The sequence below is a fragment of the Rhea americana genome, unplaced genomic scaffold (assembly GCF_003343005.1).
Source record: "Rhea americana isolate MKP2758 unplaced genomic scaffold, rheAme1 scaffold_35, whole genome shotgun sequence".
NCBI classification, from domain to species: Eukaryota; Metazoa; Chordata; class Aves; order Rheiformes; family Rheidae; genus Rhea; species Rhea americana.
Genome location: NW_028186479.1, coordinates 1,654,476 through 1,679,996, shown reverse-complemented (window position 1 = coordinate 1,679,996; position 25,521 = coordinate 1,654,476). Strand labels below are relative to the sequence as shown.

Below are 25,521 nucleotides of genomic sequence, written 5' to 3'. Positions count from 1 at the left end.
TCTGCTGCACTGAGGAAGCAGCTCGGGCAAGGAGTTGTATTTAATCCTTCTACTGCCAGGAAAGGTCATGCGGATGGTGCATACCTTTGGGGCAAATGCTGGGAAAGAACAAGTCGGAAGAACCCCACCAGCCACCGCCAGCATTTGGCTGCCATGGGAAGGAGGGAAGAAAGCCTAGCATATATAAAACGSCCCAGCTGCACTAGCATAATCTTGGAGGGCAGGTCAGAGATTATTTGGAAGTGTAGTAGTGGTGGATGTGACAACAGGGGTATCGCAAAAAATAGCCATAATCAAAAATGCTATAAAACTACAGGAGCACACTGGTATTATTAGGCTTTGCAAAGTAAATTCCAGCACTGAAAAAAATTACACACACAYGAGATACTCTGAAATATGTCGGTCAGCCCTCACAAGAAGCATTACTTGCTCAGAGCTCGGTCTGCCTTCCTCTCCCACTCCAAGGGCAGCAACATCAGCACCACATCGGCACTCACAGGCGGGCTGTGGGAGGAACCACAACCTCTCTCCTCCCGATGCCTGTCCTGCACCTTGCTTTTTGCAACACTGAATGCCTCGTTACTGAACCAAATGCCACTACATTGACTGAAACATAACTCAAAAGTACACATTGCTTTTTTTATTCATCCCRAAGTTTATGGCTTACAGAGCAAAAGGACAAGAACAACAACAGACYCTACAAGCATCCTTCCCCTTCTCAGCCACAGCTGCCCTTCATCRCCACTTTAGGTCTGGAAAGTAGTTCTGCTCCCTGTTTGCCCGTCACAGCAGAGGGACGGGTGTTGACTAAGGAGCCTCCTTCTTCTTCATTACACTAGCATCTTTAAGGTTTTAATATTCTGTTTGATCTGAGGCTGTGGGAGGAGTAAGAAATGTTCAGCCTAGTTTAGCAGCTAGGTAGGGAATACTCCCCAATAAATACATTCCATAACGTTTCCTTCAGATCTCCTAYCCATACCATTGTTTCGCCCTTTTTTAAATAACACTTTTTTTTATTTAACTTTACACATTCAGGCAAGTGAATCTAATGCAAATAATCTGAGTGCCAACATTATTTATAACATCACTGCACATAACACCCTCATTCTCCCCACCAGCCTTTTACACTATAAAAATATAGAAGAGTAAACAGGCACTCCATAAAAAGAAACYCAGGCATTCAGTGTTAAGATTGAACAGCCAAGAACTTATCAGCAGCAGCAGCAAATTTAACCTCACCTCCTTGTGAATAATTCCTTGCTATTTAGTCTGRTTACATGATGGCGCACCATACTGTAAATACTACGCTGTGGTATCAGCTTTTCCCTACATTCTTCTGTATGAGTCTAGAAGATTATGTATGTCGAGGCCAAACAATCCATTTGAAGGATTCAAAGATAGCAAAAATATTTGAAAATTAAGACTGTTATATAAATATATATATATATTTTAAAAGCCTTATGCAAATAAGAATGAAAATGCTGAATAGCTAATGCAGCAGCAGCTGTGATTTTCCTGAAACAAGGTGAAAAGAACAGCATATACTTCAAAAGGCAGGATGTCATTGCATATGAAAGGCAGGGAAAGAAAAAAGTAATTACTTTAGCTGAACAGCTTTGCCTAACTTTCTGCCCAGACCTTGTAAGCAGAGAAGGTTCCTATCAGTCATCTTTGCAGTTTCTTTGGAGATGGTGATACTGGGATAAGTGTGTTTAAATAGAAACATCTAATCTTCAAGTGTCCTGCTCAYCACAGATGAGGCACGTCCTTGGTTTAACAAGGTAGGCTTCAACTTTTTGGAGACTTGYAACATGTTCAGAGTGCTTGGTCAAAAGTCCCAACAACCCTGCCACCAGGCTGAGAAGTGAAGAGACACTCATCTTTTTGGTTTTTGTTGTCTTGTGAGAAAAACCTTTAGAAGAATTTTACAGGGAAGCATTTAGAGAAAATAAAAACATTTATTTTGTTTACTGTTAAGGATTTAGGGGTTCACACTGACATTTGGCTGAGCAGTTATTTAACATCCTGTACACCAAACTTCACTTAAACAATAATGGTTACAATAAAGTTCTCTTTTTCCAAAAGAATGACAGTAGGGTATATTTTTACATTTTTAAAAAGTGGTTTTTTTTAAAGATACCAAGGCTGACGTGAGGGAAAATATGTTTGGAAGAAAGGATCTGTGGTGAAAGCRGCACCAAGTCTGCAGGTACAAAGCTTGTTTCCTCTATACATTAAATATCCTACCATGGTCAAATAGATACACACAACAACATTTATATGTGGAAAGCAGCCACAGCCGCAGGTCAGCCATCTCCTCTGTAACTTSCTTCAGTAGCAGATTGCACAGTTGTCACCACCAGGCACCTGTAAGACAAAAGAATAAGGCRCAAAAGTTAGAGACGACTTCTCCCCTCCACAGCCGCTGCCCCACAGAGCTTGCAAGAACCCTTAGCGCTTATCAACAAGGACGACTCTGACTTGTTTCACTGCGCTGCTCCGCGACCGGGTCCAAACTCCTCCAGGATCTTGGTGCACAGGCGGGCGGCTGGTTATCYGTGAAGACACCTACGCGGCCCCAGACCAACTGGGGATGGAGGCGCCMTCGCCGTGGCACCCCCGGAGCCTATTTCTACCTGCCACGTGCACAGAAAAGCGTCCCGTTTGGGGGATTACCTTACACGGATTTGGAGCAGCACGCTGGGGGAAGGTAAGGCAGCGTGCACGCACCAGTAGTGCTACCACCTGGCTCCCTGAGAGGAGCAGTAAAACCCTCTGAACAGACACAACAGCAAAAACAATTAAGGGAACTCCTCGAGTTCAGAGCTACCTGCGGCGAGCACATGGACCGCGTTCAAGCTGCCCAGGTGCCCTGGAGAGCACTTGCCGAATTAGCAAGGACTGGAACRACTAATTGGTGACTGTTTATCAAATAATGCAGCAACAAGCCCGCAGCATGCCAARGGGGAGGGAGCAGGGAGGCTGTTTCAGGGGCTACCACTGTGAACTTAGCRTATTTCTATGCCTTGTAAGACATATTCCTCAACTCCTTTAAGTGTCCATACACAGCATATAGACTGAGGCTGGCAAGAGGCACATTTGTAAGTGCATTTATTTCAAGTGCTTCTGTTAGTTCAAAGGGCTCAAACATAAATAGTTGTCTAAAAMCGTAGATGCCTTTCGGAGAGGAGGAGGTGAACTTTGAGGTGGGAAGAAGGGACAACAAATATGGTGGTAAGTAATTAACATAAAACCTTCTCCTTTACTGCTGCCCCCTTGTCYCCAAGCATGCAAAATCAAGACCCTCTTCTGCTCTGCTCCCTCAATACACTTGGCACGTAGCTCCTTCTCTTTCTCTCTTCATTTCACTTGCTCTCTCTCCATAAAGGGGCATGAAATGAGAAATTTTAGCAAGGTTTCTTTACAGAAGAGAGGCCTGGCTTCAAGCCCAGTACAGATGTGGGAGGGAGGCTTCAAAGTAAGACTCCCTCAGTGCTGCCCAAGAAAGTGGTACTTCTCATGGTCCAGCAGCCAGGCTTTCTGGGACTCATGGTCTCAAACCTCACCAACACTTATTCCCCCAGAGGCAATAAATGCTCAAGGAGGAAAAAACATGGTGCTGTCTTGAATTTTCCTCAGCTTGAACTTTAACACTAGGTAAAAACTGAAAACATAGAAAGGAATGGGGAAAAAAAAAAAAAAAGTGGCATCCCTGAATTTGGTATGTATTTTTTACATACCATCTCCAGTTATATGAAGTAGCCAATTTATACTAAAGATTGTTTGTTATCTTTAGCTGCAGATATATTATTTCTTTTCAGCATGTCCTTGTGTGCTCTTGTAATGGTTTATTGGTATAGCTAAACAAGCATAGCCAATTTACGCTAGCAAAAAAGTCTTTTGCAGGTTGTTTTGCATCATTCCCATGCGCAAAGTAAGTTGTCCAAGAAAGAAATCCTTTTTCTTTCTCTCTCCTGGTGCAACTTCATACATATTAGGGCTTTTGCTAGCATAGCAATGATGACAAAAATATAATAAATCYTTTCCTGACATAGCTGTGCCAGCAAGACTAAAGCCTTAGTCTCAATGAGATTGAACTTCACATTTCACCAACATTTAGATCTATTGATGCGTCAATTTATAGAAATATTATAGGCTTTTCCTCTCACAGCAGAGTGCATCTTCCCAATTGCCTAGCTTTGTCTTGTTTCCKGTCTATATTCTAGTAACTATGGGCTTGCTAGGCAACCTTTACAATATCAGAAATGCAACGATATGCTCATTAAGACTATACGGATTATGTGCAATCCTACATTTAAAAGGTGGCTACTGTTTACCAGCGTGTGGCTAAACTTCCAATTTAATTTTTTTTAATTAAATTTAAAAATTTTGCTATCTATCATGCAGACGGACATTGCAGTTTCTGCTGGCCCCTTGCCCCAGTGCACACTCAACATGAACCCATTTCCTAGTACTGCAGTAGTAAATGCTGTCCCACATGGTTGCATTATATGTTTGCTTTAGTTATGTCTTTCCCTCCTGTTTTAGAATGCACAACATAAAGCAAATGCATCTTGTTTTCATAGCTGTGCTTCTGCTTTGAACATATCAGGAGATAAACAAAACAGCCTGCTAGCTCTTAACTGATTCTTTTTCTGTAAATAACAGAGAATTTCTTACCATGCCCAATGAAATCCAGAATGTTTCAGTGCACATGCCTGAAAAAGAGAAAACAGTCCTTAAAAGAGAGTCTTTTGCTCAGTGAAAGTCTAACTCTGAAGCAACTATTGCCAGCATAATTCTATAGGTTGAGTTAAATAAATAAATACTTATCTGATTAATTGTTGCCTGGAATCCTTTTGTGCTTGTATCTCTTGAGTTAGAGGCCATATTTAAAACAAGTGCACAGGAGATTTGAAATCTGAGGACAACCTAAAGCTTGATTCTAAGCAGTCTCAAATGCACAGTACTTTCCCGCGGCGTGGGTGAGACAGGTTTAGTCATCAGGTGTGACAGAGAGCAGTCTGTTGCAATCCAACATTACATGGAGAGCCAACTAAAAAGCAACGTATTTAGCACATACACTGCACACATTACAGTACYCTCAATGAAAAGAAATTCAGGTGTTTCAACACGCAGGTTTTATTCAGGTCAGCTGCATTTATTCAGTCTCTGAAAAGCTACAGCAAGTGCCTTGATACAAAAATGATCACAATTTAGAGATCATCCCCAGACATCAGCACAACTGTTATCCACATGCGGGYGACATGCTAACATACTATGTATAGCTATTAAGACAAAAAGTATGAAAATACCTTTGCAAATTAAGATTTCACACAGTACACATTTCTTTCATCTCAGCCTATTTTTAAAAATTCTTTTGCCTCTCTATTCTGTAGAGATATCCCAGGACTTACCAAAATTCTTTCACAAAAACACAAATTGATTTTTAAGGGTATGAGCAGCTTTTGTCACAGGCTTGAACTGTGGCATAACATGGGTCCAATTACACGGGAATAGCCAGACAGGATCGGATCAGAAATTAGGTAGTCAAATACCCTATATATGCTCAGAACTTATACTTTTTCCTCCTCATGGAAAGCTTAGGAACAGGACAAGCATGGACAGATCAGGGACCCTCTCTTCTAGCYTCTTCCCAATCCCTAGGCCTTCCTAGCTCTCAGCAATCTCTGGTTAGGTGATTTTCTGGATCATGAATTGCATTTCTGTATACAATAGGCATTAAGAGAGTTCTTTGATGGATTTGTCCAAACACCTCGTCAGCATATGAACATTTGGTGTCTACAATATCCTGTGGCAATTTCACGACTTAACTACACAATGTAGAGGAAGTCTTTCTTGCTTGTTTTAAAGTTGTCACCTAACCATTCACTTGACGTTGCTTGGCTCCCACGGTTTGGGAGTGTTAACAATCATTTTCTATCTGCTTTCTCCATGCCACTTGAGAGTTTATAAATCTTCATTCTCTTCCTGCTTAAATATGTCTTTTCTAGATTGAAAAGTCCTTAGCATTTAGATGTTTTCCATATGGGATTTGTTCCATATCTTTTAATTAACCTCCTCTGTATCTTATCTCCTTCTCCTGCATCCTTTCTGATATGAAAGGGACCAAGGATGCAGTATTCAAGTGTGCCATACATTTATACTGTAGCATAAAGAAAGACCTCTGTTTTCTGTTTTGCTCCCTATTCCTTTCCCAGTAACTCCTATCATTCATTTTGGTTTTACTCCTGTTGCACATTTAGCACACATTTTCATACAATTATTATAACCCAACATTTCTTCCCAAGTGATAATTTAAAGTCCAGCACTGTGTACTTAGCTCCTTCTCCTGTGCATCATTCTACATCAATCAACACTGAATTTCATCTGCCATATTGTCCTCCGGTCACTCTGTACTGTTAGGTCTTTCTGCTGTCTTCCAGTATGTCCTCACCTTTACCACCCTTCCTGATTTGGCAGCATCAGCAGGTTTAGTCCTCTCACCCTCCATCCGTTTTAGCAACACATTGAACTGCACCAGACTGAATAGAAATCCATCCCTGGTCACCCCATCCTTTTGATAAAACCTAGTCATGTATTCCTACCCTTTCTTCCTAAATTGAAATTATTACTAATCCATAAGGACCTTATCCCATAGGGACCTTGATTTCATTAGAAGTTTTTGGAAAGATATTAAATTTTGATTATACCAAAAGCTCCCTCTGCCCAACCCATCTTTAAAACAACTCTTGTCCTTCACATACCAAACATTTAGCAGCTTCTTAAAATACCAGCACACATATTTCTACCATTAAACAACCTCCCCCCAGCCACAGGAGCTGCCCACCCTGTGCAGGATATGACTCTTGCCCTTGAGGAAGGTTGTTCTCACCATGTTTTCTTTAATCACAGTGAACTCTTTAAACAGGWGGGGCCATTCCAGTCCCTGGGATAACCAGCAGTTAGAGTCCAGTTAAGTACTGCTAATGCCTCACTCACTTCAGAACCGCTAAGTCAATGCAGGTAGTAAGAGACACCTCCTCTGCAGATCTTCTGCAGAGGCTATCTACAAAGATTTTTCCTTCTTAAAAWTTTTTTTTTCCTTTTTTTTAATTTTTAAAAAAAGCTATTATTCTTTTCTCCCATTCTCATCCTTCTTACAGACATGACACTACTGAGTGTGCTCACGCATACGTTGAACAATGGTTCCTGTCTTTCACTGACTGAACTATATTTTTTCTGACATGTTTACACAAACCCTCTAGTTTTGAATGTCATTCAAATAACGCAACCCCACATATGGTTTCCCAGTGTCTCAGAAGTCTCAATTTAGATTCTGAGGCCCACCAAAAAAAAAAAAAAAAAAAAAAAAAAAAAAAAGGAATGCATTGCATATGTTCCCAGATCAGCAAATGTAAATTGTGGAAGTTTTTGGAGGAAGAGCAAAAACATCAACCCTTGTTGGTTAATATTACAGTAGATACATAACTATAAGCTTCTGAATAAAAATCATGGGCTCAAATATAATGCCAATAAGCCTTCAGGGGACCTAGAACTGGTGAGTACCTTTGAGAATAATAAAGGAGGAAATTCTTATTGTATGTGCCTACTTTAATCACAGACACCCAACAGAAGAGTTCTAATTCTAATTATTTGGTCAAAGCTGGCTGCTCTGAATCAACAAACCAAAACGGCACGCGTGAGCCAGCACAAAACAACGGAAGGAAGAGTCGGGGCCGAGAAGCCAAGCGCAGCTCCAGGAGCGCCAGGACCACGCGCAGRGCTACAGATCGGAGCTTCGTTAGGGACAGGTCTCCCACCGCGCTCAGCACAGGCATGCGCGTCGCGCACACAGGCTCCGCAGGGAGCAGAGGCTGGATTCAGCCCAGCTCGCTCGCCATTTAGAAAGTAATGGCAAAAGCAGCCYTCGCTCGCTATAGGTAAGTCACCCCAGAGACCTCTGGAAAACTACCGCCAGCCCTCCAACTCCCGTTCCCATTGCAGCGTTAATCTTGGAGGTCCAGCCGCACGCCGGTAAACGCTAGCTATACCAAACGACTGATTTCCACTCAGAGCACATACACGGAAAGGCAAATGCAGCGTACCAACACRTACACTCCTCTATCAAAGACCAGCTCAGAAGTGTCACATTTTTAATATCACATACTTATTTACTGATGCCTGCCTTAGCAGGCATATGTAACCTAATACTGTATTTTACTGATATTGCAGATGGTATAACCAATCTTCTAAACTCTCTACACTCTCAAAGGATTAGTATGATGTGTGGTGCAGTTTTAGCTTACAAAGCACTCCTTTAGTGCACAGGGTTATTGATTTAACTTATAAATTCTGCTATATAGTGTAGTTTTACTGATTTACTTTTTAGAGTAGTGTAAGAATATCTTTTTTTGCCCCTAAAAACTTCGACACACTTCATTATCCAACACAAAATATTGCCCTGGGTAGGATTTCAGGACAGGCATTCAGTAATCAAAATTATAGATGTCCTGAAAAATTCTCTGTATTTCAAGGCTCCTCCCTCCTGACTCACGTTTGTTTGTCTAAATAAACCCGGAATTCCCCCCTAAACTTTCCAGCTAGAAATTCTCAGGGAAAAGCACCTGCTGCTATACATACATATATACATATACATATATACATACATCAACTCCCTTCTTCCAGCCTTCAAGTCAGCTCTGTTTCAATAAAGGAGAGATACCAACATGGAGGGAAGAGCTCTTCCTTCCTCTGAAAGATTTCCCAAATGTGCTGAAACCTTTTCTCCTTCTCAGCCATACTATTCCTYGAAGCCTCCAGTCTCCTCTCCCACCGACTGCTGCAGGAATCCCTCTACGCCATCCCGTCCCAGCTCACACTGTTCCAGCACATATGGAAAGCTGCAGCTGAACAGCGCATACGAAAGACAGCAATAAGCTAATCCTGTGATATCACTAAAAGCTTATTTTGAAAGCTCGTTTTAAAAACAAGACCAAACCCCAGAAGCACTGCCAATGGTGGTTTTTTCAGCCTCTATGGCCAACTACGTCCACAGCCATTCAACTCCAACCTCACACCACATTCATCTCTGTTCAGGCAAGCACGCTCTCTCTGTTAACTCTTTTGTTTAAATCTCCTTTATTCTTCTACCTTAATCATTTCCACTCACTTACTCTATCTTTAATTTCTCTTCTACTAAACATGATAGGCCAAGTCCTTCAGTTTTACCTTGAGATGTCTTCACTTGGCAGAAACTATTAATAAAGAGCAGCCTAGAGAATCTAATGTCAATAAGTCTACTTTTTCCCCTTTCTCTTTGCAGATACAGAGTTATATAGATGATTATATCTGTCAAAAAGCTTGCATAGTCTGTATCCTAAATTACACCAACTCACTGTATTTTTGTACATATACCGGGGCACAGTCTTAAACTCTTTTAATCCAAAAGCTATGTACTGGCCCACTGCATGTCTGTCGATTCTCAGCAACAGGCCACATGTGTGCTTTTTAGAACTATGGCAAATGCAGGATAGCAAATGCACATTAGCTTGAAAGACTTGTCTCAGATAAAGAACGCCATAGTCATATGCAGCTCTGACASTACAAGGAAATAGTCAGGTTTCTCCTAAGAAAAACAAGCTTGAGTGAATGACAGGTCAGAACCACATAAATATATTACTTCAATCTGTGCTATTGTAGCTTGTTTAACGGTGTTTCCACACCTTCACACTTTAAGATAATACCATAATAATATCTGGTCACTCCCAAACTCTTGATGTACTGAAAAAATATTTAAGTTTGTATCTGGACCTCTAAGCTGCTAAGGTAAATACAGCACTGCGATTTCAAAAGGTACATAGATCACAGAAAAACTGGTCTAGTGACAAAATCTTCTCTCTCATCAAATGATAAACTGTGCCATTGCAGCAGCTATTTAGACCTCTCTGCCTGAACTCACACTGACCTGCAGCGTACCCACTCCTTCATTACCCCGAGCTCTGGGCCACGCACGGTGTCAAATTTATCCTCTCCCTGCTCACAGTGCTGCCAGCAATAGGTATCTACTGTTTAAAAGGGAGGGGGAAAAAAAGAAAGCAAGCAAGCTGTTTTAAAATGCACCAATRCTCACAAAGTTGGAACACAACGGAACAGCAGGCGCAGCTCTGTCACTGGTTTTCCAGCAGCATGGCATGCCACGGTCACCCCCGCTGGCCAGGCTCTGCAACCCTCTCGCTGATCCCTCCAGCATGCCGGGAAGGGGAGCCGGCTCGWTGGGGAGACATCTGGTGCTAAATAAAGCAGGGAGGCAAGGCAGGGGCAGGGGGTGCCAGCAGTGGGGAGCACCTGGCCACYGCTCTGCTCATCACCAAGGTCACCTGAGATGTCCCCACACGCAATTTCATTCTCGGTCACTAATAACTCCACAAAACTTTGCCCCTTATGAGTGGAAATCTGAGGTAAAAATAGGTGGAATATGTGCTGCAGCCTGATTTTGGGGGTGGGATTTGGACAGAATGCCTYAGGCAGTTTTGAGAGCAAAGTCTTAGGGAAGAGTGTGCGTGGTGGTGGGGGTGGGGGCTTTTCCTAGAGAAGTTCTYCATTGCTACTGCATTTTGGATCTGACCCTAAATATGACAGGGATGGAATCTGTCTCAAAAATGTGCCCTCTGTCAGGAATGTGTCTGAGTGAAAACCTACCCAAATTTGGACAAGCTGTGAGTCCTCCAAAACAAAGTGGAAAAAGAAAATCCTCAGTTCAAAAGCTGTCAGTAAAGATGTCTTTGAATCTTAGCTGATGAGCTGTTTAGCTGATTTCAGCTATTCCCTCAAGACTCCTGCCCGCCAGGTTTGCTCCAGCCTGGGGCTGAGCGGGACTTTCCATGGTACTGCAGTGCCAGGCTGTCAAATATTGCCAGATCCAGACACCTAAAAATGAAAGCAAGGATACCCCCGTCGGCTTTTKCCCAGCCAACATCCCTTGGTTGGTCCAGGGAATGTGAAAGTTATCAGACTCATGTGGAAAAGACAAGTTTAGAGGGGGAAATGCAGAAGGACAAAAAAGGCCAGGAGGGAAATRCCTCCCTCTGTCCCAATAACTGTCCTGGAGAGGCTGGAGTAGGAAGGGGTGGGAGAGAGGACCAAGAGAGGGCCACTCAGAGGCACACAGCTCAGTCACAGACCTGGCTTGGAAAACTGACACTGGCTGGGCAGAGAGCCAGASTGGTGTGGAAAAGCAGGCAACAGTCACAGCTCTGATGATCTTGGATACAGAAGAACCAACTGACACTATACCAAAGGGGTACTGACTGGCTGAGGTGCCTTTGGAAATGGGCTTAGGACTGGAATTCAGTGGGAACAAAACAACATGGCATAAAATACCAAAGTAGGAGCAGAGATGGGTCAGAAGAAAGTATGAGAGCAAGGGACTTCGTGTGGCTGAGCCAGAAATTGTGATTTCTGTCAAATATCTATGAAGTGAGCCAGTAAAGCAGACAGTAAAGGACTGGCCAGCTCCTCAATGCTGGCCTACAGGGAGGACACTTGGCTGCTGCTATTACTCCATTAGCTCCAGCAGCCCTGGTCAGTGTGGTGGGCAGAGAGAGTTGCAGTCTGTTCAGCAATTCACAGGGGTGCAAGTTTCACTCTGTGTCATTAACTGTTTTTTTGTAAAAAGTAAATTGACAGGCAGAAATTTCTTCCCCTGTGCCTCTTACACCCCCTGCTCCATTCATGTAGCATTATTTTAGAAGATTAGATTCGATTATCTACAGCTGGACCCATCTCCTTGGTGTCTCACCCTGTGTTCATCTATCTTCACTCAAAGAGAGTTAAGAAATTCTGTTGCCTTTCAGTTGTTGGGAAATATGAGCATTGTCCTTGCCTAAAGTCCTTGCACTGTTGAGGAGATGAAAGAAAAGGGGCATTTTACATGCTTGAGGAATAGTTATGGCCATATTTAACATTGCAGCCTCCTTCCCCTCAAAGGGATCCCAATATTGCACAAAACGATTGCTTGCACTCTAAGATAAAAGCTGATCTGAACATCCTCACTGACTTATGACAGCATTCCTTCTCACGGATGAGCACAGTGTTGCTCTGGGATTCATTCATGCACTTATTTAAAACATACCAATTTCAAGCTTTGTGTGGCATTTTCCATCGGTTACTAAAAAAAGGCTGCTAAATAAAAGCTATAAGGATCATTGGGAATCATAAAAATCACTGAGATCATGGGAAAAGAGAGAAAAGTGTTTGCAGTCCAGGAGGCGAGCTGGACTGAGAGCTGAAAGAGAAAAACACGCTTCATTCAGACCCTAGCTCCAACCCCGACACACTGCTACATTAGTTGCATTCCTGACAAGGGGAAAGACTGTAGCTTCTTAAAAGTTTGATCACCTCAAGGGGAGCTTCTTGCACTTCAGTTGCTCCTCCTTCTCCTTCAGATGCTGCTTCGTAAGCTTTGCCATTCCATACAGATCTAGTGTTTGTTGCAGAAGAGTTAGGCTGGCACAAACCCTTTTGTCTATCAGTTAAGGAAATCAAAAAAAAAAAAGGGGGGGGGGGAAGTTTTTACAGAAGAACAAATGTTGACTTATATTAGGAAATGTCACCGGTGCAATGCATTATTTTGCAAGACCACCATGGTTGCACTGCCTCACTCTGATCAGTCACATTGATATTCGAATACTGAATGACAACAGTTGGAGATGAACTCCAGTAAGTTATTCACGCCTGGAGGTTCAGATTTCCAAGCAAAAGCATTGGGCTAGACTATGGCATTTCACCACAGCCCCAAGAAAAATGCAGCGGGAAGTCACCCAGCCCCAACCAAGAAGGTCAGAACAGCTTGTACCTTTGTAAAATAATCCCTCCTCCTGCTTTTCTCTGCATGCATGGCACCGCATTGCACAAGATGGCATGCCAGGGGCCRCCTTCTGCTCTCAGACAGCACTGCAGGACAGCATGCTTACGAAAGGGCATGTGGGCATACCCAACCTTGTATCCCCTGTGGAGGAAGACGCATCATGTACTTACCCAGGGAAGCCAAAAAGATCATTCCCAGACAAGCCTTCRTTACAAGACCAAGCAAGATGTGCTTCTGTGGCGGATCAAGCTGGGAAGAATTTGGCCCTCTGCATTTGTTTCAGTTTCACACTCTTTACATAAGAGTCTTGAAGCCAAGAAGGACTTGAAAACATGACAGTACAAGACGAGAGACTGTCGAAACAAAAGCACGAAGGCCTATGCAGTGAAGAGCCTCTTGAGAAGGCTTTCTGCCACAGGAACAAGCATTTTTCTGTGAATTGATGTTAATGCACATGGAGCATGAAACCGATGCAAAGGAGCATTACGTACGGGAAGGCTGGCACAGAGATGTGACCAGTCAGCATCATGCCCTCACAGAAGGACAAGCTAAGCAGTGCCTGCCTCCCACTGCTAATTCTTGCCTAAAATTTGGGGAATACACATAGTTGCATGAAGTTTATTTAAAATATTTCACATTTTTTCCTGAAATTACCTTTCTACACTAATTTTTCTTTTACTTTCTTTCTCTTTTAATAAGGAAGAAAAGGTGGTCTACTTTTCAGAAATGCCCAGCAACCCGAGCTCAACTACAGCAACATCTACAGATGTACCTTCAACGACCAGAAGTCCACTAAACGCAGAGTGAGAGTGGCCACTGCTTGCTAATTCCCACCTTCGTACTGGACAATTATTATTAGCAAAAGGAAAATCTCTCCACCACTAAAATCAGTGCTACTGAGTCACTACTTAGCTTCCTGTAACTAAGTGCAGAAACCACAAGACTTTTACCTTCTGAGGTGTTAAATACATGAATCCAGTTATTGTTTGGAGTTATCTCGAAACTCACTGCCTAACATCTCCATATAGTGAATAACACACTACGTTACACAGAAATAACAGAAGTAACAGAAAATGTGAGGCACAGGTATTTATGGTAAGATATGCAAATAGGTAAAGATTTAACTCTCTAAGATACTGCACACTAGTTTAGTGGTCAAAGTGATTTTTATGCTAGCCAGAAGCCTACCTAGAAATCACCTTGAAACATGTGACTTTGACTTTACAAACTGGAACAGACTTCAGTAAAGCAACTTTTATAAGTAGCAGCAAGTTCTGTATTGGCTGGTAGACAATCTGTATTCAAAATCAGAGGAGTTTTGAAAATAACTATAAAGAGTATGAGAAGATGTCTTAGACTAAATGTAAACACTGTAGAGCATTCATCTTCTGGAAAATAAAAATAAAAAGCAGTATTTTAAAGTCCTCTTCTCTTCCTCTCTGCTTCCAGGACAGATAGGAGACATTTAAAATGATGTGTAGTAAAGTCAAATTTTTCTACTGCTTTGCAGTTATGCACATCTCTGTAAARCTGACAGAAAAACGCTGCCAGTGCAAAGGCATGGAGAATTTCTGGTGGCTGCCTTTTACCCAMCACCACCACTTATACCAACACCGGCACGACACAGAATTACTCTGCTCTCCTGCACCACCACGAAAAGCACAGGCCARCCCAGATCCGGCTCCTTGGCCAAAGCGCCGGTTGTGACCGTGGTGCGGCGTGACCCGGTTCAGCCTCCCCCCAGCCGCAGCCGCGGTTCAGCCCTTCTTGGGGCTCCCTCTGGGCCAGGGCTGGGGCTTGGCTAATTCGTGGTGCCAGGTTACCCGCAGCGCCCAGCAGCACGGCATGCACACCCCCTTGCCTCCGAAACACCCGGCGCTCGCTGGGGCGGGCGACAGCTGGAAGCGATTCAGCGCTGCTGCCTGCTGCGATTACAGGAATTTGCGTTTGGGCTGTGTCTTCTGGCTGCCACCGCCAGCCCAGAGATTTCCACCAGGTTTCCAAAGTGCCCCTTCTGCGTCTGCTAGCCAGCAGCTCAGGTTATTGCAGCAAATTATCCGTGTTGTAAAAATAGTTTTAGGCAGCTACAAGTTACTCAAGATCGCCAACACCTTAACGAACCCTCTTTTACAACAAAAATAAAAGGCAAAAAAAATGTTAAAAAGCAAAAAATAAACCCCCACCTCTTCACCTCTATGATCATCATTTTACAGGCTCCATTTTCTAAGCAGCAAGCTCAGGATTTCAGCCTGAGATACAGACAACATTGAGACAACAGTTTTGCTCCTGGATCACTATACTTAGTATTTACCAGAGGAGGGGAAAGGTTCAGAATATGGAGTGGGTCAAGTGAAAGGATTGTGAAAAATATGAAAACACCTGCGAGGCAAAGCAGGATGTGCTGCACGTGAATGAGTATGGAGAAAGAGAAAGGGCTTGGCCAACAGCTGGGCAACAGAGATGTCCACTTCCATGAGTCGCGGTAAAACGGTAAAACTTGCTACAGCACTTGCAGAGCGCGCAGCACCGACAGGGCTCCTCCTCGTCTTCACAGCTCCCAGACAAGCACAGGGGAACTTCCTAAGGAAAGTCCAGAGCTCCCCCTGTTTCAACTCAGTTCTTCCCAGTTTTCAACCTACACATCCTAGTAAAGAGCAAGTTCAGGTATAAATGGACGTTTGGGAAAGCGTTTATAATAGTCCTGCTAACATCTCCTTCAGCTCAAACTGGAGCCATGCATAGATTGACTAGTCTGAGCATACTGGGAATAAAATATTGAAGAATGAAAAAAAATGTATCTATACTACAGGGGAAAAATAGTGAGCTGAATGAATGAATGAGGGAGCCTCTTCCTCCCTAAAATTCTGTAAAAGAATCAGTTAATGGAGGGGCTGTGAGATGGGAAAATACTGGAAGTAAAGCAGAAAAGACCTGACCTGACGGCCTCTTTTCCATAATATATTTTCTTGAAATACAATTTCTTTTAACAGAACACTGAATATTAAATATAATAAGCTATTAAAAAACTGTATCATTTATTAAACATTTGCAAAAAGTTCCATAACAGTGTCGTCCAAAATGCATACCAAATAGCAGCAAGGAGGTGGCTATGACAATTCTTACACTTTCATAGCAAGGTGGAAGCAGGAATACAGGATTAATTGTCTAGGAGTAGCTTTCAAGATTACTCAGTTTTTCTAAATAAAGATCTCAAGAGGAAAACTTAGCCCCATTTCTCTTTTACTTCTCCACTTCAGGGTTTTTCCTTCCCACCCCCAAAAGGCAGCACATTTAGGTCCTGACCCTAGCTGCCCATACATGTAATCAGTCCCACGATAGTGAATAAAGGTATCAATAAATAAACAGATAATTAGGCCTAAGTATTTTCATGGTCCAAGTATAACTTGGCCCTTGCTCTATTCATCCATGCACAAATGGCCTTAAAGCATAGGTGATTAACAGTGCCTGAAAGCAGACATACTACATTTGTACTTCACAGCAGTAGAGCATCTGAAAGATGCAGTGTATCCTTTCACATCAGCCAAGGCTCCTACTAATCAGAAGCCTACTGGAGCAGTACTACTGGAAATGCCACTTGATTACTCTGTGACTCAAGGAGAAGAGCCTCATTTATTATTAAAGCTAAAATCCTCATTAAACTGTATTTTTCAGTAAACCTAGGATAGGCTGATCTCCATGGCTTTTTAGCTCATTCAGTTACAGTCTTAAGCAGCACACCAAACACAGTGTTTCCCAAAAGCAGGTGGAAAGAGTATGCAGGGCTGTTTTCCCATCTTTTCATTTTAACTCGCGTAATGAAAGTGAAGATACGAGCACTTAGGGAAAGCATGAACTTATATTTCCCCCTTTCCCAAATTCGTAGAAAATTTCACTTTGAAATAATTATTTGTGGCAGTTCAACTTCCTTTCTAAGCCATTCTTAGCAATCTTCTTAGAACAGATAAAAATATTCAAGATTTGCAAAATGAGAGGTCACATAATTCAATGATTGGAGATAACCACATCTGCAGAGTTCCCAAGACATCAGCATGTTTGTCACTGTTTCGCAGAGGCTTAAAGCACACAAGCAAAATCAATTCCACATCCAGAATCCCAAATAAATAAATCAGTTACCTCCAGAGACGAGAGAGGGGGAAGCAGTTCTCCCCGAAGCCAAGTTCAAATTTACACCAACAGAACGCAGGAGCCGACTGTTTCCAGCTCCTCCAGAACCGTTCAAGGCAAACGATAAATTGACTGTATTACACAATGATGTATGTAGTCTTAATAAATACGACTAACATCAGCATCACAGTCCTACCCTACCTACTACTGGTCCAGCCTACTGCTTTGACTTCACTGCTGAGCAAGGAAACGAGATGCGATGGTGTTCGTTTGCTCTTTGAAGCTAACTGGCGAGCGGGTATTCGCCAGCAGGTAAGCTGGCACGGGGACACCTCTACGCCTGGTCACGCTCTGCGATGTTCCAGCAAGCCTTCTGCAGAAATCACTCAGAGTTGTRTATGTGTAAGAGCCAGAGTGCAGCTCTGCACTGTGCGAATTACAGTGTACAACACCTATTCTATTAGAAATAAATGAGCTTATTTACATTTTAATGCTATGGAACAAGCCGCTCTCAAAAGAACAGTTTGTTAGAGTTACTGCAGATGTAAAGAAGGTATATTTTTCCATCATAAATGCACATTGCAAGAAAAATCTCATGGGGGAAACCAAAGAACCAACAGGCATATTAGTGAAAGCAGTCGGCTGCCTGTCTGGGAGGTCCCTCCTGATCTCCATGAGAACAATCTTTTCCTATCTCACAGTATGTGTTGCATAGCTAAGTACCACAGAAGTCTCATTAGTCAGAACGGGAATATGTACAGAAAATATTATGCTTTTCATTGACCCTTTGAAATGATTAATGCTATACAGATGGAAATCATGCCAAAATATTTTAAGTCATAAATAATCTAACTGAACAAGCTCAGATAAATGTATTATAAAAACTACAGAATATACTGATTCTCCTCTCTCTTATTTACAGCTTTCTTTCTATGAATCTTGTAATCTTTAAATTAAGAACTTATCATCCCTGACTAGACCAGAACATACAAAAGCAAAATTCACTTTGTAGGTGCTGCAGTGCACCAAAACACTGTCTCTAATTTTTTCMTCTCTTAGCAGAGACTGCAATTAGTGCTGGATCAAAGTCTGCTTAGGGGATGAGGACACTGGTTTTCATGGGAAAGAGGAATTGTACATATTTTGGCTTCTGTGTGATGTTAGTATTCATGAGAAAATGAGAAATTCAGACAATATTTGGCAAATAACTGTGGCTGAATAAAACGATCCAACTCCATCAAATATTGGAAGATCTTGAAATATAGCCTTTAAAAGTTCTGTTTTCTACAGTGACAATCACATATTTAAGAAGTACTAGTGTTTGTGGCAAACAGAGTTCTCATTTTATGTTCTGCTCTTACATAGGGAAGAAACATTAACCCAGGTTAATGTTTTCTGAGGACACAGGCCTGATCATTATGTTAAAAGCTATTCTATAGTAGCWTTTTCTTCATGATTTCTGACTGAACTTGTAGCACTTTATACAGAACAATCATGGAAGTCGAAGCCAGAAACCTTCAGAGTCACCGTCACTCTCTTTCTGGCCCTATAAATATTACTGTTATTGCTTTCAAGATGGAAGAACTTCAGGGTAATAGGCCACCCAGAAGAATCGACAGCCCAGTAGATAGGGTATTCCCAGAAAGGGGTGAGAGATGGTTTTGCACGTTCCAGACCAGGTTCCTGGGAGCCTCAGTGCTGGGGTGGAATAAGCACTATTTCCTTCTTTTCTCTTTCTCCCCTTCACTTCTATGATCCCAATCCTTTTCTTTCACTTAGAACACCTCAAGATGAAGCGGGTTTCCTTTGGGTTGAATCTATCTGTTAAATACAAATGGTTTCTTTTTGACTCTCTGAAAAGCTGGGGGAGAAAGGGAAGAAGGATGAACTTGAACAGACCTGTGAAATTTTCTGTTTAGTGGCTGACTTGGAAAAAGAAATCTTTTAAAGCCAGTCTTACTGCTGAAAATGTGTGATTTGCTCAAGCAAACAAACGTTAAGTAGTTCTTTCCATTAAATCACCAAGATTTTTCCATTTAGCTCCACAACAGGACTTGAACTGCAGCTCACATCTCCAATTGACTTCCAGTAAGGCAGAGTTTTCTCATCTAAGTATCCAAAATCGTCTCTTGAAAATGGAATTCAGGCTTCTGAGTTACTGCTGTCCTCCCATTCCCTTGAGCTGTTGAGACCCACATACAAGTCTGTGTTCACAGTGGTGAGCCTCTGTGCAGATAACTTGAGGAGCGTAAGAGACAAGATTTGAGGACTTCTGAGGTCCTCCCAAAATTTAGGATTTCCATCTCAAATCTAGTTAGGTTTTAGCCATTCTCTTCAGAAGGCTATACCAATCTTCAGTCCTCTGATTATCTTTAAGCTAAGACTTAGAATAAAGTTCCTGTTTATGGATAGCATGTATTCATTTTTCTCTGGCAAAGTGATGAGCTTCATGACCCACTTTAGGTTTTATATCCTCCAAAGAAGAACACATCCCTGTCGTGGCTTTCACCTTGGAAAGTAAAATTCTGATGGGGTAAAGTAGGATGGGGTCAAGTAACTTCTGCCTAGCAAGGCTACGTTCAGCCATCAGTGGCAAGAGAGGAGCCCTTCCAYAGGGCACGTCTGAGCACATGCTTCTCTTAAACACAGACTTAYGTTCTGGGTCCGGGAAGGCAAGCTTCGCTATGAATACACTGCTCAGTCTCCTCTCCTACAAAGGGCTTTGCAGTCTTCTGACTACCCACAGGACAACTGCTCTTCTCCCTGTATTCCAACCTTTTTATTCAAGACTATCCATCTTGCACCCAGGCAGCCAGCACTGACCACAGCACAGCACTACTGTCAGCAATGGCATCAATGCTTTAGTCTCCATTTGGTCTGAGCAACCAGAGAATGCAGGGAGGGGTTTCAAGCTAAACCTGGAAGCATGGTCTGCATGGGCCAAACTCCCAACACCACCTCTCAAAAATTTCAAGGGCAATCAGGCAGTTATATGGACAGGTATTACTCAAGGATATTCGGGGATCAAGATCGAGCCTTTGTAAGATTATTTCTCCCAAATACAGTTTTCTGGAAAGAAAAACAAAACAACCTCCTCTCCCCAAACCGTTTCCTCATCCTCCCTAAAAGACATAAAGAGGGGGAAAAATGGCATTTTGCACTGATTCAGYGTTCACTATATGTTAAAAGTTCTGACAGCAGTTAGACCATTTTCAGGAAACAATGAACAGTAAAGAAGGGTGGCTTGATGAAGTCTTCTCCTAGAATCCAAAGTTTTATGCGTATGCAGAGAGTATCGATTTAGTAGCTCTACTCACCCAGGTAGACTCACCCAGGTACACAACTGTCTTAGAAAATCACYGCTGCACACAAACGTATTTTTTTAAAGCTTCCGTAGACTCGGGCTTGGCTCTGGGGCACACCAAGGAGGACACCACGCAATGGTACCTGCGTGCGCGGCGCAGGTACCGTCCTTAGCTTCCCTAACCATGCGCTGCAACGTGCCTGGTAGCAGCGAGGGAAGGCGGCAGCCTCTAGAGAAACAAAAGAGTTGAGCGGATTCTGCTCCTTCCCCCTCCCGCACTTATCATCATGCAGAAGCAGAAGGGCGATCTATTGATACCCACCTAAAGACAGTCATTCTTCTGATTCAGTATTGCTTTTGTTAACAGCAGGGAGCCGGTGAAAGAGAACAAACAGCCTCCCCTAAGCGCATTGTTAGGGTACGAGACAAAAGAATACCTGTTTTGAATCACTGAGGACTATTACTATAACAAAGTACAAGATAACATTTCGCCAGAGGATACAAGAGATTCTGAGAGGAGCAAGAATGAAGCCAGACAACCTTTCAGTCATCTTATCAAACTGCTTAGGGTACTTACTGAACAGTGGGGAGAAATAATAGCAAATAGAGAGCAAAACATAGTTAATCTTTATACAAAAGCTCTCTGATAAATAATAAAATAGAGTTAAGGCTGCTGTGCTGGCCCTCGCCCGCTTGCACTGCTTAGAAGACAGGATATAAGACAGGCCTAAACAATTTTAAGACAGGCAAATATATACGCAACAGGGAAATGTTGCATGAATGGATTTCCTGGTTCTCCTTTTTCAAGCAATTCAAGAGGCATTCAAAGCACTCTGAGGTTTGGTATGCTTTTACATACATTTTTTTGACACGTTGCTTTACAGAAGCTTCGTAACAGCCCACTATCACTAGCTTTGGTGTCACTATATGGTATGTAAATGGAAATAGGCAGATCTTTGACATAAAAATAATAATCTCTGCTAAAATTACAGTACTACAGTGTATCATAGCATCAGAACTGTGGAAATATTAATACATGGATCTTTGACAATACAATGTAAGATGTCACTTTGAGCAGTTATTATGCTAATAATGGATACTTATTATAAAACAACATGAAAGAAGTAAGCTGTGTGGGTGTAGAAAGGGATATTTAGTATTCAGAAAATGTATTAAAAAGGAGGAAAAAGCAAGTGCTTCATACAGCATCTAATCCCACATTAGGCAGATGAGGAGTTCCCTGGCAGATGGGTGTCAGGGCACCGTGGGACTTGGCTGAAGCAGCACATTATCTCTCAAGGGAGCACACATGCCAATATAACTTACAGCATCCTTCAAGCTTCTTTTTGTTATGCAGTGGGCCAAACTGGGACTGCAATCATAAAGGCGGGGGGGAAAGTGCCACTAGAGCTTTGAGGATTAAGTAGAAAATCTGCTCATCATGTCTATTAGGGTTTCAAAAGCACATATTCTGCTCTGTGTGCACTAATTAAAAAAAAAAAGACACTAAAGAAAGAAAAGTAACATACCACAATGAGTAAAAGGTCTCATACCAAATACCCAATATAAAGCAAGCAAACAAATCAGCATCGTGACTAGATCCATTTAAGTTCTAAGAAAGAGTACATTCAAATATTAAAGAAATCCTGATTCTAAGACTACAAAATGTTGCATTTTAAGCCAAAGGAAATATTTACAAAAGGTTTGTACTATAAGGAGAAATACAGGGAAAGAGACTCTGTGTTGACCTGACAGCTAAAGCATTTCTCTAGAGTTTGTCCACCCRGGGAAAGAGCACAGCCCAGCTACTCTGCACCAACACAGACCCCCTTATCCAGAACGGAGCCCCCTTTGGCCCACCTCACCTGAACTACAGAGGTCTCTGAGGGCAGAGTCAGCGCATCCATTTGGTGCAACACTACTGCACTTCAAATCCACATCCTCATGTTTGACAGAAACTTTTTCCATGCAACTCCACGCCCCAGGAAACACAAGTAGTGTGGTCATGGGCTACTGAAACCACTTGCACCTTCACAAATACATGCTTCAGCCTGGAAAACACATGCATCATGTTTCTGTTGGCAGAGCATAGGATGCAGTACTTCAGAGAACAGACAAACAAAATCATTGCACCACAAACTTGATCCCTTTTGAACAGGAATACTTACGCGGCAGCAGTTGGAAATACCTGTCCTTCAACATTAAGCTCTGCTAGAATAATACTTAGCTGTACTTAGCTGCAATCTAAACCTTTGTGACTGTAGTGGAACAAGTAGGAGAAACTGTGTGGTGGCTTATTAAAGCTCACAGGCGAGGAGCAAAATCTACCATCTGCTTGCATGGAAGTGTAAGGAATATTGCAGACCCCTCATCTCCAATATATAATGTCGGGAATCAGTCAAATATTGTTTACAGTTGCAAGGCTTTTCTCGTGCATACCTACATGCACAAATACATTTTCACAACAGTTGTACCAGCTGAGCACTGACTGCACTGGGCTAAAGCACAGGCCCCTCTTTACTTACTTCACAGTTTTCTAGGTCAACTATACTCAGATACCTACATTCACCCCTAGCTCCAGCCATTTTCYTTTTTTCCCTCCCTCTTCAGATTCCTAGAAGTTTTTCAGATGCAGGACTCCCCTCATAGCTTATTTAAGACATGTTTTTCAGTTATCTTTTCTGATACTAAGAAAGCAACGGGCATCTGCAAAAGCTGCCTAGGACTCTGCAAACTACATTGAAAATTCCTGCTGTAGTAGTATAAAGCCAGCAGAAAACTATGACCTGCCGCTGGTCCCTAAGGGCCACAATCAACAACTCCTGGTATGTATTAATTGCAGAAGGAAAACTTGTCTTTCCCCTACTTTCATTTCAGAATTGGATTACTCCCCAAAATATCATGAGCAAGATTTGGAGATTGGCAATGTCTTGTAGTAGAAAGCACAAGTGCAGTTCTCATTGCTGAGACATGGAACAGGCTGGGAAGACACGTGAACAGCAGATATACATCAGAGAGTAGTAAGACTTCTCCACTCAACATGCCAACATGCCCTTTAGAAACATGCAGATTAAAAAAAAAAAAAAAAAAAAAAAAAAAAAAAAGGCTTAGGCTCACTCTTGCCAACTCTAATAGTCACCTTCCTACATTTGCAGAATTTAATTTTTGCCTTAACTGTTAGTTCTAACAATCAAGGGATTCTGTTACACATTTCCTTTAAATTTGGTGGCGAGCAGAGCATAAGAAAAATCTTGGAAAGGGGGTTCTCTCCAGGAGCTAGAAAACATAAGTCATTCATAAATCACTCATCAGTCCTAAATCACATTCATCATTGGGATGCTGATTCCTGACTTGAACTGTGAAGCCTAGCAGAACTGCTGAATTTCCCTTCCCAACAGGTGACCATAACTCACCTTTCTCTGCGTACTAGGCAGCCCTGGAAGTTTTCTTGGCATTTGAAGATGAACTATCCCTTCAGGCTCTAACAGTCTCCTCTTCCCTTCTAATACMGAAGCCTCAATTAGACCGTGATTAAAGAGGCTGCACTTAACAGGTACTAGCAGAAGGGACAGGCTGTCAGTTTTATTACAGGTCAAGAATTTGTTTCGCTGCGTACTCTGTGCTTCAGAGTTTAATGTGAAAATAGAGTTTACTAACAGGCAAGTCAGAATTGCTGAACACCAGGATTCAGACTTGATTATCAATTAAACCGGCATAAAAACTCCTAAACAGATGGCTTCTACCAGTCAACAGAAGTCTTAAGGGGAAGAGAACTTGAATTCATTCACAGAAATATCTTATGCAGAACTAAAACACATCTAACTGAAAATGCACCTCTCGTTACATTTTAGACTCTTCTTCGGTAAAAAGAGTAAGTAAAAGGAAACCTCGTACACTGCAAAATATCAGTTACACGCTACAATTCTAGAGCACGATTTCCTTTGTGACTACACTGCTTACAATTCAGAGCGCTGGTCAGTTCCTGATGCAAAAGTATTAAGTATGGTTATTACTACTGTTGCGGTTCACAAGTGGCATTATATTATGAACCTCAGTCACACTGCACTAAGCATTTTGACATACACACAAGCAGCCTCAGCCCCACCAGACTACCAAAGGTATAGCAAAAGAGCATTTGGCATAGCAGCCAGGTGCTGGAGCCCTCCCTGCATTTGCACCACGGCTCAGCTCCAGTTTTCCCCTATATCAGCTTCACTCTGCCTTTCTCACACTTCAGCTTCTGAGCAGGTTCAAACAGATACCTATTTTTTAACTGCCAAAGAAAACGTTGCTTTCTCCTGTACAGTTTATCACGTGGTTTCCTCACAAAGATGACACTGTCCTATAGTGTTTAATAGGCAACGTTCAGTTCTGGATCAGCAACAAGTTGAAGGCCTGGTAACATATACTCTCCCAAGTTAGAAATGGAGCTTTATAACACCGAAACATCGCAAGAAGCTGCACTGCTCATGAGGTACAGGCTTGAGCCATATCCCCCTGTTAAAAACATCTTTCCATTAATTTTTTTGCTTACTGTGTTGGATTCTCATCAGCAATTCTTAATTGAAGTACTACGAGCCACGCCATCAAATATTCTCTTCGGATCTAGCTGGCAACAATGGTTAGTATCTAAATTTTGGTAAGTTACTGATTATTTAGATTGTGATTACTTCAGAGTAAAGATCTTATATTTTTGAAAGCCCCAGTAAAGACTGGGCACTGCTACAGATAAACACTACACCATTATAAGGATTCTTACGCTGGTAACGTTCGATGCACAATAATTTTCCAGATGCTGCAGAACTAATTGCRCTGCCAACTGAAGAAGCCAAATCCAAAACAGATCTGCAAGAGGAATTACAGTTGAAAATCAATCTCATCAGYGAGAAATGCCTCGATCCTACAAACCCTTGTTCACATTAGCACAGTCTCCATAAAGCTAATGAAACCCCGTCTGCCCCTTACACAGCTGTAAAGGCAAAGTAACTCCAATACAGGGGATCTAAATGAARCTGAGTTAGAGCTGGTGTAAAGGAGAGCCTGAACCAAGATTTTCCGACACAGGAAAAAGCAATCTCCTAACACAGTCAGTCATGTAACGTCACTGCAAAGTAGTGTCCAGCAGCTCCATAACACAAGCTCCGCTGTGGTCCAGGACAACGACGTAGGACCACGACTGTGTTGCGGCAGCGATAGCACCCAACAAGCACCCTCTACGTGGACA

The 25,521-nt window shown here is 42.3% G+C and overlaps 1 protein-coding gene and 1 long non-coding RNA gene across 10 annotated transcripts in view; both read right to left on the bottom strand.

Annotated features, from left to right (window-relative positions):
- Nucleotides 1-25,521, bottom strand: part of RBMS3 (RNA binding motif single stranded interacting protein 3) — a 697,064-nt gene that overhangs the window by 652,556 nt on the left and 18,987 nt on the right. The window lies entirely within an intron of this gene.
- Nucleotides 1,939-25,095, bottom strand: LOC146591966 (uncharacterized). 3 transcript variants are annotated; one of them, XR_014896689.1, is made up of 3 exons: nucleotides 25,057-25,095; nucleotides 4,681-4,718; nucleotides 1,939-2,367 (listed from the first exon to the last, which is right to left on the bottom strand). It is a non-coding gene; the product is annotated as an uncharacterized LOC146591966 (long non-coding RNA). The 3 variants fall into 3 exon arrangements; XR_014896687.1 differs by lacking the exon at nucleotides 25,057-25,095 and adding an exon at nucleotides 17,003-17,095; XR_014896688.1 differs by lacking the exon at nucleotides 25,057-25,095 and adding an exon at nucleotides 5,103-5,206.